This window comes from Carcharodon carcharias, chromosome 13, assembly GCF_017639515.1.
Source record: "Carcharodon carcharias isolate sCarCar2 chromosome 13, sCarCar2.pri, whole genome shotgun sequence".
NCBI classification, from domain to species: Eukaryota; Metazoa; Chordata; class Chondrichthyes; order Lamniformes; family Lamnidae; genus Carcharodon; species Carcharodon carcharias.
In genome coordinates, this window is record NC_054479.1 from 9,846,386 (window position 1) to 9,859,025 (window position 12,640).

General features: G+C 43.2%; 1 protein-coding gene across 2 annotated transcripts in view; it reads right to left on the reverse strand.

Annotated features, from left to right (window-relative positions):
• dgcr8 (DGCR8 microprocessor complex subunit) overlaps positions 1 to 478 on the reverse strand; it is a 38,076-nt gene extending 37,598 nt beyond the window's left edge. For both annotated transcript variants that reach the window (XM_041202328.1, XM_041202327.1), the window contains exon 1: positions 368 to 478. The gene's annotated coding sequence lies outside the window, so the exon portion shown is untranslated. The remainder of the gene's footprint in view (positions 1 to 367) is intronic.
• Positions 479 to 12,640: the final 12,162 nt, after the last annotated feature.

The window sequence follows — 12,640 nt, forward strand, 5'->3', positions numbered from 1 at the left end:
TGGAAGCCCCACAGCAACAGGCCTTTGGTGAAACCTATTCAGCTTCACCCTTCGACCATGAGCCTATCACTGATTACGGGCATCAATTTAAAAAAAAAACTGCACATACTTTAAAATAAAAACTGAGCCCAGCGTTTAAACTGCAACCCAACCCCAACTGTGGCTAATTTAAAATCAAAAGTTAAGTGGAGGAGGGAAAAAAAAGGACCCCGAGGCCTAGTCTGAGGCCTGGTCTCGACTCCAACAAAAAACATGAATTTATTCGGCAGGCTGCTCCTCAGAGATTAAACTGCACGTTATCTGTTAACAAATAAACAAAAGGCGCCTTGACGGCTATGTTTATAATAGTTTAACGTAAGACGCCTACCGTTATAGTTCGTCACATTGATAAACAACAGAAAAATTCATGGCCCTCCCTTCACCCATCGACTCCGGCACCAGCCACAGCCTCGGCCCCAAGCCAGCCGGCGCGCATGCGCCACTACGATGACTGACGTCCAATTCAGCCAATCGTCGGGCCAGCAACGAGGGGCGGGGTAGGGGGGGTGGGGTAGAAATGAATGTCAATCAACACAGCGGCACCGCCTTCATTTCCTCCCCCCCTCCCCCTCAGCCGTTCCGGCACGAGCCGCAGCCTGGGCACCAACCCGTCAATTGCGCATGCGTCCGTGAATTGATTGATATTCCGCTCAGCCAATCGCCACGCCAGAGAGGTGACCGCAACACACCGCTCCCCACCCCCCCCCCCCCCCCCCCCCCCCCTTCACGACCCACTCCAGCTGAATGTCAATCAAAGCTCTGGCACCGCCTTCTCCTCCAAAGCAGATAGAAAACATTTTTCAATGGCAAAATACTCCAGAGGCTGGAAATGGGAAATAAAAACAGAAAATGCTGGAAATACTTAGCAACAGAGTTTATGTATAGGAACATATAAAGGGGGAGATGGTGGTGTGGTGCTAATGTCATTGGATTAATAATGCAGAAGCCCCAGTGGGGACAGGGGTTCAAATGCCACCACTGCAGCTGGTGGAATTTAAAGTCAATTATTAAAATCTTGAATTGAAAGCTAGTGTTGAATTGAAACTGATTGTTGTGAAAATCCATCTGGTTGGCTAATGTCCTGTAGGGAAGGAAATATGTCATCCTTCCCCTGTCTAGCCTACATGTCACTCCAGACCCACAGCAATGTGGTTGCCTCTTGACTGCCCTCTGAAATGACCCAGCAAGCCACTCAGTTCAAGGGCAGTTAGGAATGGGCAACAAATGTGCCCACATCCCATGAAAGAATAAATTAACCTGGGAGTATTAACACTATTCAGTCCCTTGGGCCTGCTCCACCAGTCAACTGGAAAATTAGGTTAAGGGATATGTCAGTAGAAATGCAGTGGCAGACATACTCCTGATCAACTTCTGTTCCTACTTCTTATGTTTCTTATACAAATTAGGAGCAGTAGTAGGCCACTCAGCCCCTCGAGCCTACTCCTCTATTCAATAAGATCATGGCTGATCAGATTGTAACCTCAACCCCACATTCCTGCCTACCCCAAATAACCTTTCACCCCCTTGTTAATCAAGAATTAAGGAGACGTATCAGAATACTCAGAAAATATACATTCCAGCGATAAAGAAAGACTCACCATTCGTGGCCAACTAAAGAAGTTAAAGATAGTATTAAATTGAAAGAAAAAGCATATAATTCCGCAAAGATGAGTGGCAGGACTGTAGATTGGATAGAATGTAAACAGCAAAGAATGACTAAAAGATTAATAAAGAGGGAGAAAGCTCATTACAAATATAGGGCAGGATTTCACACGTCAGCGAGTGGGTGCGGGACATGTAAAATGACACATGGTGATGTTGGGGGGAACTCCCGATGTCACCGCGCCCCATTTAAATTTTCAGGAAGGTGGGGGCGCAGGAAAATCAGCTGTGCGCCCACCAACCTGTCAATGGCCAATTGACAGAGGCAGTTAGGTTGTTAAAGGACCTGCCCGTCCAATGTTAAGGTTGGTGGGCAGGCCGGGAGCCCCAGTGCGAACTAGAAAAAGCATGAAACCCTATCCACCGGGCGGGATGAGGTTTCATGTAGGTTTTCAAAGCTTTTAATAAAGTTTTTGTGAAAATTATGGACATGTGACAACTCATGTGACATTGACACATGAGGGGACATGTTAGGGAAATTTTATTTTTCTGTTTTTAGGTTTTTTATATTTACAGCCGTTCTCCCTGAGGCAGCACTTAACCTTAGGGAGATGAATGCGCTCTTTTGTGTGCAAGTGTGAAAGAGCGCACTTTCGATTTTGGGATTCCCCCCGTCCGCACAGTGCTTCTATGCGGACGTCACACTGGGCGGGCCTTAATTGGCTGATTGGAAGCGCGCCTGTGCGCGCCCATTCAACTTTGCCCCCGACAGGGGAGGGGGGGGGAAATTCAGCCCATAAAAACAGATAGTAAAAGTTTCTACAGGTATTTAAAAAGGAAAAGAGTAATTAAAGTGAGCGTTGGTCCTCTAGAGAGCGAGAATGGAGAATTAATAATGGAAAATAAGGAAATAGCGGATGAATTGAACAGAAATTTTGCATCTGTCTTTGTTGTAGACGATACAAATAACAACCCAGAAATAATTTTGAATCAGGAGGTGAAAGGGATGGAGGAACTTAAAACAATCACAATCACCAGGAAAAAGGTACTGAGGAAATTATTAGAACGAAAAGCTGACGAGTCCCTGGGTCCTGATTGAGAGGTGATCTGATTCAAACATATAAGATCCTGGAGGACTTGAAAGGGTGGATGCTGAAAGAGTGTTTTCGCTTGTGATTGAGACTAGAACAAGGGGATCCAGTTTAAAAATAAGAGGTCTCCAATTTAAGACAGAGATGAGAAGAAATTTTTTCTCTCAGAGTGTCATGAATCTTTGGAACTCTGTTCCCCAGAGAGCAATGGAAGCAGTTTCAATTGATTTTTTCAAGGCACAGGTAGATATGTTCTTAACTAACAAGGAAGTCAAAGGTTATCGGGGTGAATTGGGATGTGGAGTTCAGGCCACAGTCAGATCAGCCATGATCTTGTTGAATGGCAGAGCTCAGGCTCGAGGGGCGAAATGGCCTACTTGTGCTCCTAATTTGTATGTTTGTAGATCATGGTTCTCCATTTTTCCCACACTATCCCCATATCCCTTGATGTCATCAGCATCTAGAAATCTATCAATCTTGAACATACACAATGACTGAGCCTCCAAAGCCTTCAGGGGTAGAGAATTCCAAAGATTGTTCAGCCTCTGTGTGAAGAAACTCCTCCTCATCTCAGTCCTAAATGGCCTGCCTGCCCCTTATTGTGAGACCATGTTCCCTGGTTCTTGAACCCCAGCCAGGGGAAACATCCTCCCTGCATCTACCCTATTGAGCCCTTTAAGAATTTAGTAAGTTTCAATGAGATCACCTCTCATTCATCTGAACTCTAGAAAATACAGGCCCAGTCTCCTCAATCTCTCCTCTTCGAACAGTCCTACCATCCCAAGAGTTCGTCTGGTGAACCTCAGCTGCACTCCACTGAAACTCCTGTTTCAGGCTGATAAAAGGGCAACTGTCCCATTTTTACCAAAGCATTAAAAATAAAATTTCCTCCTTCTAAAAAAATGCATCAGAAAATCTGTGCCCAACATCTTTGATCTTTTTCTTATCATAGAATCACACAGCAAGGGAAAGGAGGTGCCTGTGTTGTCTCTTTCAAAGAGCTGTAGAGTTAGTCCCACTCTCTTGCTCTTTCCTCATGTTCTAGCCATTGTTTCCCTCGACAAATTCTCCCAGTTTTATTTTTACATGTGTTTGTGGGATTTCACTGACAAGACTGCATTAATGCCCTTCACAAGGTGCACTGAGCAGATGGTGGAGAGGCGGGGGAGGTGAATGAGTGAGTGCCAGTTGTGTAACACTGTAGCAGGACATAGGCTGTGTACTTCTGAGCACCCTCAAATAGAAAGGATATAAAAGTAATAGAAAAGGTGCATTTTAGGTTCACCAGGATATTACGAAGGATGAGAAGGCAGAGTTAGGAAGATAATCTTGAGAAGACATGTTCAATAAAGCTGCAAAGAGTGAATGTGTGTCAGTGTGACTGAGTGTATGTGAGAGTGAGTTTGTGAGAGAGCAAGTGTGTATGAGAGTGTGAGTGGGCGAGCGAGTAAGCAAGTGAGTGGGTGAGCGAGTGGGTAAGTGAGCAAGAACCCTGAGACCGGGAGTGAGCTGGTCACACACATGCACATACACACACACCTCCCCGTCCTCCATCCCCAAAAACCTATCCATACACTGGGTTGGGAGAAGGCGAAAACCCAGCCTGAAAGGCAACCCACTTTCAATCCCAACTTTCATATGAGTTCTGCTGAGGCCAGTTTGGAGTGTGCGCCACCATACACCAACGCAAAGTCAGTGTCCATTAAACCCAACTCCTTAGCTCAGCCCTGGCCTCCTTCCCCCTTCTCTGGTGACCAGGACTTGGGGCCTAGTCCGTCTGTCTCTACCTCTGCTTCTTAGGCGAAAAGGCAAAAAATATTTTATTAGTTAGTCCTGCTGCTTGGCACTTTTTAATTTTTTAAAATTACTCATTTTTAAAAATGATCAATTTATTGCTTTGACATTGATTTTTTTTTTCACTCAGCAAATTGTTTATGTTCTCATACCTGAACCTTTTTTTAAAAAATTCATGTTTAATGTTGTGCCAAACCAGATCTTGGGCAGCTGCTGCTGGGTTTCTTGTTGAAGGGGCATGAGAGGCTTACAAGAAGTCTGACTGCTTTTTGGAGGGCTGGAAAAGGAGTTATTTTCTACTCCAATATAAATGGGAAGTGTTGGAAATGCTCCATGTCTGGTTGTATCTGTGCTGAGAGAAACAGAACTACCACAGATCACGGACTTGAAGTATTGACTCTGATTCTCTCTCCACAGGTGTTGCCTTGCCTGCTGAGTATTTACAGCATTTTCTGCTTGTATTTCAGATTTCCATCATCTGCAGTGCTCTCCTAATACATGCTCCATGCTGGGCATTTGTAAGTGTGGTTAGTTTCAATTTAAAATGGAAAGTATTTATCACTCAAAGCAAAGTGTAGTTTTTCTGTTAACAAAGCCCATTTGTGTGGATAGAAATAGCACATTATTGCAAGTGAATTGGTTGATGCTAATTTACTGGAAGGTTTTGCCATTTCTAAACTTGGAAGTAAAACCAGGAGTCTTGCGCTAATAGGCTATGTCACTGTTAGTTCAAGATATTCTCATTTGTACTTAGGATTGTTGTTTGAGGTGTTTGAGGTTCAAGTATTTTGGATGTTGCTGTCTGGATATTGCATAAGGCCAGTTCAAAGAAGCAGAGCTGGTTGCACAATATGAATGACTAAGTTGTGTTTAATTGTGTGACAAAGCCATGGTTATAAAGTGTTTCATACTGAAACCTGAGCTTTTGATGGACTTTATAAAAAGAGACATAGAGTGCAAAAGCCAAGAAGCTTTGCTAAACTTATTAGAAGCAAATAGTCACTTGATAGTACAGAACTTGCATATTGCTGAAAAACAAGACATGCTGTAGAAGCTTTTCGCCCTGCACTCATCAGGACAGATTTGCATGAAACCAAATCTAAAGGGAATAACAATGTATACTGCATGAGAAGAGAGTGCTGATTGGATGGCAAGTGGACCTGATTGGAGAGGCATTGCCATGGAGAGTGCTCCAGGGAACAGTTAACTGCCAATCATCTGTTTAAATTCAAACCAGGAAGGTCAACTCCAACTGGAGAAGTCAATGCCATGGGGAATTAACCAGGGAATGGCTGTCCCCCGAGCTTTTGTTTAGTTGAAAAAGGTGCAAAGCGCGGACATGCTCTTTCTGTTTGCAAAGGACAGGTTCCTATGTGTGAATATATGTAGCTTCCAGCATGCATAAATGAGCCACACTGCAAGACCAACAGATAATCTTAAACTGGTTGTCTGTGTAATTCTTAGCACAGTCAGGATTGTTTAGCAGGTGCTGTCCAATCACAGAATCACATCTCATGTTAGACACTATGTTTGGAAGCAGGGGCTGGTTGGGTATGGTCAGTACTTCACCTGCTGTGAACAGCTGAAGGGATATGCTGTTCGATACGATCCCTCAGTCGTTGGGATGTACAGCCTACAAAGCTGGCATCGCACAGGCACTAAAGTTTGTACACCAAATTATTCATTAGTGTGATAGGAAGAACATATTTTTGGCTTGATGGCAGTATCCTGTTAGTGGAGAATACCACTCGTGTTGTTACTGCATAGTAGCAGCATTAAACGGCTAGCTTCACCTGTTGCTCAAATTTTTGTGACACCTTACCATTTGAGGGTAATCGTTTCAGGACCAAAATTGGCAGCCTTTGGCCCATTCATGAGTTTGCATGATCTACAGTGAGCAATGATTTGATCAGAGCAGCCACTTTCCTGCACAAAAACAGAATTACCTGGAAAAACTCAGCAGGTCTGGCAGCATCGGCGGAGAAGAAAAGAGTTGATGTTTCGAGTCCTCATGAACCTTCGACAGAACTTTCCTGCAGGATAGCTTTCCTTGCCTGTAGGATAATACTAACTTGCTCAGATCATAGGGAAGACTGATGTTATTATTTTGGGCCCTCTCCACAAATTCTACTCCTATAACACCAACTCCATGCCTATCATTGACCACTGCCTCAGTTGAGCCAGTCCAGGGAGAGAAATCATGGGCTCTGGTGCTTCTTCTGTTTCTGGGCCCCTTATTTCCCCCCCCTTAGCCCACCACCACCCGACCAAATCCTTCAGATGCCCGGAATTGGGAACCATAGTCACAGGTGGATTGAACTGTTCATATTGTATTGCTGCAAAAAGAAACATGCTGTTGAAGCTTTTTGTCATGCGCTCATCAGGACAGAATTGCATGAATACCAAATCTGAAGGGAACAACTATTTATATTGCATGCAAAGAGACTGCTGATTGGTTGGTAAGTGGACTCTGATTGGAAGAAGCGTTTCCTTGGAGAATGCACCAGGGAACAGTTAACTGCCATGCTTTTGTTTAAATTCAAACTAGGCAGGTTGACTATGGTTAGTCAAGGCAATGCCATGGGGAATGAAGCAGGGAATGGCTGACCCCTCATTATTGGAGGGAATGTTGACCTACTTTGGATGTCGGACAAAAAGTCTGACAACATTGAAGCGGTGGAGGGGCTGAGAGACTTGCTAGTGATGCAGAGCTGGGTACCATCAGTGCACATGTGAATCCTGAAATTGTGTCTTTGGTGATGTCACCAAGGGCCAGCATGTGTATGAGAAATAGGAGGGGACCAATTATAGATGCTTAGGAAGGCTTCAGACATATTAGTAGACGGGTGTGAAGAGAAGTCATTGTAAATGATTTTCTGGCTATGACTGGATAAGCAACAGCAGCAGTAGGTGAGGGCAGTCCCACTCAGTTGGACAATGGAGGAGAGACTTTAGAACAGGATGGTGTAGCCAACCACATGAAAGAGCGAGAACTGCAAGCCTTCTTATTAAGCTCTGTCAGATACTCTTTATTCTTGCTCCTGATTCCATTCCCCTTCCTAGCTGCTTGCTTAAGTCATACCAAATATGAGACTGGTCAGTGAGTGTTGTTTGACTGCAGACAATAGCCTAATGAAGTTTAATCTATTTTCCCCTGTTCTGTGTTCACCTGTTCAAACGTTCTCCTGAAGCCGCCTGCATTCAGCCAATGCCTTAAGCTATGCATGTGAGCTGACCCTCCACATTAGGGTAGAAATGGAGCACTGGAATAGGTCGACAAGCAAATGACCTAGCTCAGCAATGCAACGTTATTATTACAACAAATCTCAGAGGGAATCAACGTGCAAGTATAGCATCTGGGGGGTGTGGGGGGGTGGGCAGACCTGGTTACAAACAACCACAGGCTGTTTCTGGATGGATTAAAATTTTCCTCCATGTTTTATACATCACTCTTCCAGACTGTTTACTTATGTAAAATCAAAATACTGCAGACGCTGGAAACTTGAAATAAATACAGGAAATATGGGAAAGGTTTAGCAGGTCAGGCAGCATCTGTGATGCAACATTAAATGCTGCCTTCGCTGCTGTGCTCTTCAAGAGTTTTCTGATTTCATTTATCCTATTGTTACACTATCGCTCACTTTCATCATTGCCTTGCCTGCCACTGAGACAGAAACCTTTGTCTATGCTTCAGTTATCTGCACAACATAATTTTGTAACATTCCCATCAGTCTCCTGAGCTCATTCCAACTCTGCAGCCACATCCTGCACCACACTAATAATTACCCAGACCCTCCATTGGGTTCCTGCCTCAAGGTATGATATTATCTTGCAGATGCATTATAAGTGTAAGTTGCTATTCTTGTCCTGACCTGACATCAACATGTGCACTTTCTAGCTGATATTTCTCTCTCCAGCTGAAGAATGCTGAAGTCAATTGTAGAATAGTCATGACCTCCCAAGCTGAGAATAACCAATTTAACAGACCTTTGTGGACTGTATGATAGTACAGCATTTATCCGCTCAGCTGCTTGGGGAAGCGCTACATCTAATTCAACGATGATATACTGTGTGCTGGCCAGGGGAATGATTACAGTTTGCAATATCGGACATTAATTATTCTGAATAAATTTAGCTTCAGCTTAAGAAAATTCATTTACACATTAATTCTGCCATGCGCAGAGAATAACAACTGTAAGAGATCAATAAATAATCTATTTTCTAAATGGAACTGTATTTTTGAAATTAACATAAAACAGAATGATCTATTAGCATGATGTAATGTGAACCCAGGGCTACATGCCATAAGCAGCTCCTTTTCAGTGAAAATGATTTGTTCAATCTTTAATGCATGGATATTACATAAACACATAAATACATCCTGTTCTAGGTTCATAGGCCTTTGTAATATTAAAATCCCCACCTAACATCAACTTACCAAATATGAGCTTGCACTGTAAATTTGTTTTTATGAATCTTTTTGCAATTCGATTCTAAAGCCAGTTCTGCACAATCATTTTAGCAAAACGCAACTTAATGACATTAAGGACAGTTCATATCTCTAGTACACCAGCAACATTTAAATAAAAGCAGTAAAGCATTTTTTATGTAACACTGGAATTCTCTTCAGTAATGAGTTTTGTTAATGATGGGCATAAACACTGGTCCACCGCTGCCTTTCCTGCTTTCTGTTTATATACAACCCTCTAGTGACTGTTACACTCAACTGGAGTCACCCTCTACCCACCAAGTGATTGAACCTGATTTTGTTCTCAGTGATGAACTACTGATTTAATATTTTAGTTTTAACTGTTTAATGGGCTTACATTTACCACAAACATTCCATAAGATTTTGCATTGGAACCTATTGCAGTTACAGAAAGATTTTGATTCAGTGCTTTATACAGGGTATCTGGGATCTGTGTGAACAGGTGAGAAACCGTTGGTATCTCTTTAACCAATCAGATTGAAGAATCTTTAATGTGGAGCGCAGGAAGTGTCAATTGACTTCAATGTCAAATCAGGTATAGCAAAGTGAAACAAAGAGAAGCAAAAACAAATGGGGTTATGAGAGGCAAGAATAACAGAAGGAAAAGTAAAAACATATTTTTAAAATCTCCAAAAATAACGAAAATCTAAAGGAATGAAACTTCACACCAGAAAGGTTTTTTGGCGGTAATAAAAACTTATCATGCTGTTAAAATTTCTTGCACTGGGATAGACAAGCCCTGCCTTTTTCTGGCATGTTTAGTAGATATCTATCACATAGGAACCAATACTTCCGGTCATTTCAAGTTTTGAATGCTGTGTCTCTCAGTAAGAAACCTGTACAGCACAGCCTTTGGTTGAACAGGAGAACTCGGACATAGAGTTCTGGATCTCCGCATTTAACTGTGCGTGTGGTCCCAACAAGTTGCTGCCTCACAAGCATCTAAATAATGCTGGGTCTGTTATTTCTACTACAAAATCTGGCCCAAAGATCTCTTCCCTGAAATTCTTGCTCTGTCCTCCTCCTATCTTTAATCCTTTCCCCTCTCCTCCTCATGCCCCATTCCTTTTTCTCACCCTTCCATTTAAACCCTCTCTCACACTTCAATCTTTCTACTAAGCCCTTTCTGCCACCCTCCCCCACCATTTCTCCTCTGGCACCTTGGTCCAATTATCTCCCGGCCCTATGTACAACATCTTGGGAGGTCAATAGTAGATCATTGAAAGTTTACATGGCAACACAAATTGGCAGGGAAAATTTCTCAGTGCTGCTGCTGCTTCGTTGGCAATGCTTTGCTGTAAGTGTGACAGAAACCCCTGCTGGAATCTTCTGTTCCAGAGACAGAGCTTTATGGTGGGCGTGGAAGTGTCTCCTATTGGCGTGGGGGGTGGGGGGGGTTGGTGGCCATGGCGGGGGTAGATGGCTGACCATGCATGATCTTGTGCCGTTTAGCTTATTACGCTTGCAACCACAAGGAGCTCGCCAATTCATGCGACGGAAGCAGGTAGGAAGTCGCCGTTATTACTTCATGGGGTTGAAAGTCCGGCTACCATATTTAGAGGGCATCCGGGAAGCTTGCACTATGCCTTCCATCTTTATTTGGCCAGCCTTCCCCGCTAACTCTTCCTTGCACTGCCACCACCTGGTCTCAAGCGTAGGCTGGCATTAACAGATGCTCCCCAGAGCGGACAATGCAGTGGCAACTCAGTTAATCATGGAAGGAGTCTACCTTGCCAGGTACATGCCACTTACGTGCAGTCGTAAAAGTGAATGTTCTAACTTCTCACTGGCGAGGAACTTAATTTGGAGGGGAAACTTAATTCTGGCGAGGTGGCCTTTAAGTGAGCATGCATGACATGTTAATGCATTCCAAAGGGATTCCCAACATTGTTTATTGGGAATCTTGACTTGCCTTTTAAGTCCTGAAAACATAGGGGAGAATTTTCTCCCCGTTGGGTGGGCCGGTCAGGAGCTGGCGCGGGGAGGGGGGGGGGGGGTGCGTGGAGCCAATCGCCGCCTGCGATTGGCTGTGTGTTGCCATTTTACGTGGGCGGGCCAATTAAGGCCCGCCCATGTGACGTGTGCCTGGTAGCGCTCAGCATTACCTGTGCGCGCAGGAGGGAGAGAAGGGGCCTGCGCTCTTTCGTGCATGCGCGTGAAAGAGCGCAGAAATCTCCGAGGCAGCTCTGTGCATCAGGGAGATGGTGCAGGTGTGAAGTTGTGAAAAAAAAAGAGAAAATAAAGTTATTCAGACATGTCCCCTCATGTGACAGTGTCATGAGCTGGGACATGCTTGTGAATTTTGATTAAAAAAATTTATTTCATTAATAAATCCTTCATGAAACCTCATCCCGCCTGTGGTTTCATGAAAAATGTGAAGGCTGCCTGGGCTCTTTGCCTGCCCGCCAACCTTAAGGTTGGATAGGCAGCGTTCTCAATTGGGTTAATTAGTTTATTAATGGCCTAAACAGGTGACAGTTCGGCAGGCACGTAGCCGACGCTGGTGCGTGCCCACCTAACAGAAGATCAGAATGACACGCGGTGATGTTGGGACACACACCTGATGTCACCGCGCATCCTTTTTTGCGTCAGCATGTGGGGCCCACCGCCACATACTGAACAGAATATTCTGCCCATAATTACTAATGCTCATCCTGCCGTTGGGAAACTGATTTTAGGCCTCCCGCAAAATTAAGTTCCCCTTCCTGCCAGGCTTCCGGCTGCTGGCGGGACTGGAAGATTCCTCCCCATTCCAACAATTTTGACATAAATGGAGGGTTTCTACCTCATTTCCGGCAAAGTAATATTGGCCAAGTGAGAGCAGCTCCGAGGATTTTTTCTGGCCCATGATTTCAAGTGTTCAAAATATGTAAAGTCAGTTTATTTATTTTACCAGAAGATTATGTTCCAGAAGTTGAGTTAGGAAAGTGACAAAGTATTTTCAACATGATAAATTTCTAATTTGGGCAACTTTTATTGTTAATAATACATAACTATTTATTACAAACTTAACGATAAGCAAGAACAATCATTAGGAAATGTAAATTCTAATTTATATTGTTATTGCAAAAAGAAACTTCGAATCATAAAATATAATGTATTCAATATTTGAGTAGTATTCTGCTTAATTAACTTCAACGAGAAGTTGCAAAGAATTACAATCATGACCACAGGAATAGTGACGTACATCGCTTAAATGATTCTAGAATTGCACCAATATATTTTAAATTCAGGTAAAGCCCAAAAAATAATCCCTGCAGTGACATTTGCTGATACCTGTATCCAATACATCATACTCTGAACACTAAAACGTAACATACAGCATACAACTGAGCAGAGCTTTGACATAAGCAGCTTATTATTTGGTAAAGGTATGTTAAAAGTATAAATGTTGGCATTTGTAAAACTATAACTAAAATTACCTATGATTCTTGCGAAGGCATGTTAGGTTAAAGGGACAGTTCTTACAATATGACATGAAAACATAATTGAACTTCTAGAGACCAATACAGTTCAAAACAATGAGCTTAATTGCAAATGCTGGTGAGCTTCCGCACAGGGGTACATTTACAAGAACAAAACCAGAAGCTAGATATTCCGTTAACAATAAAAAAAAGACATTTTC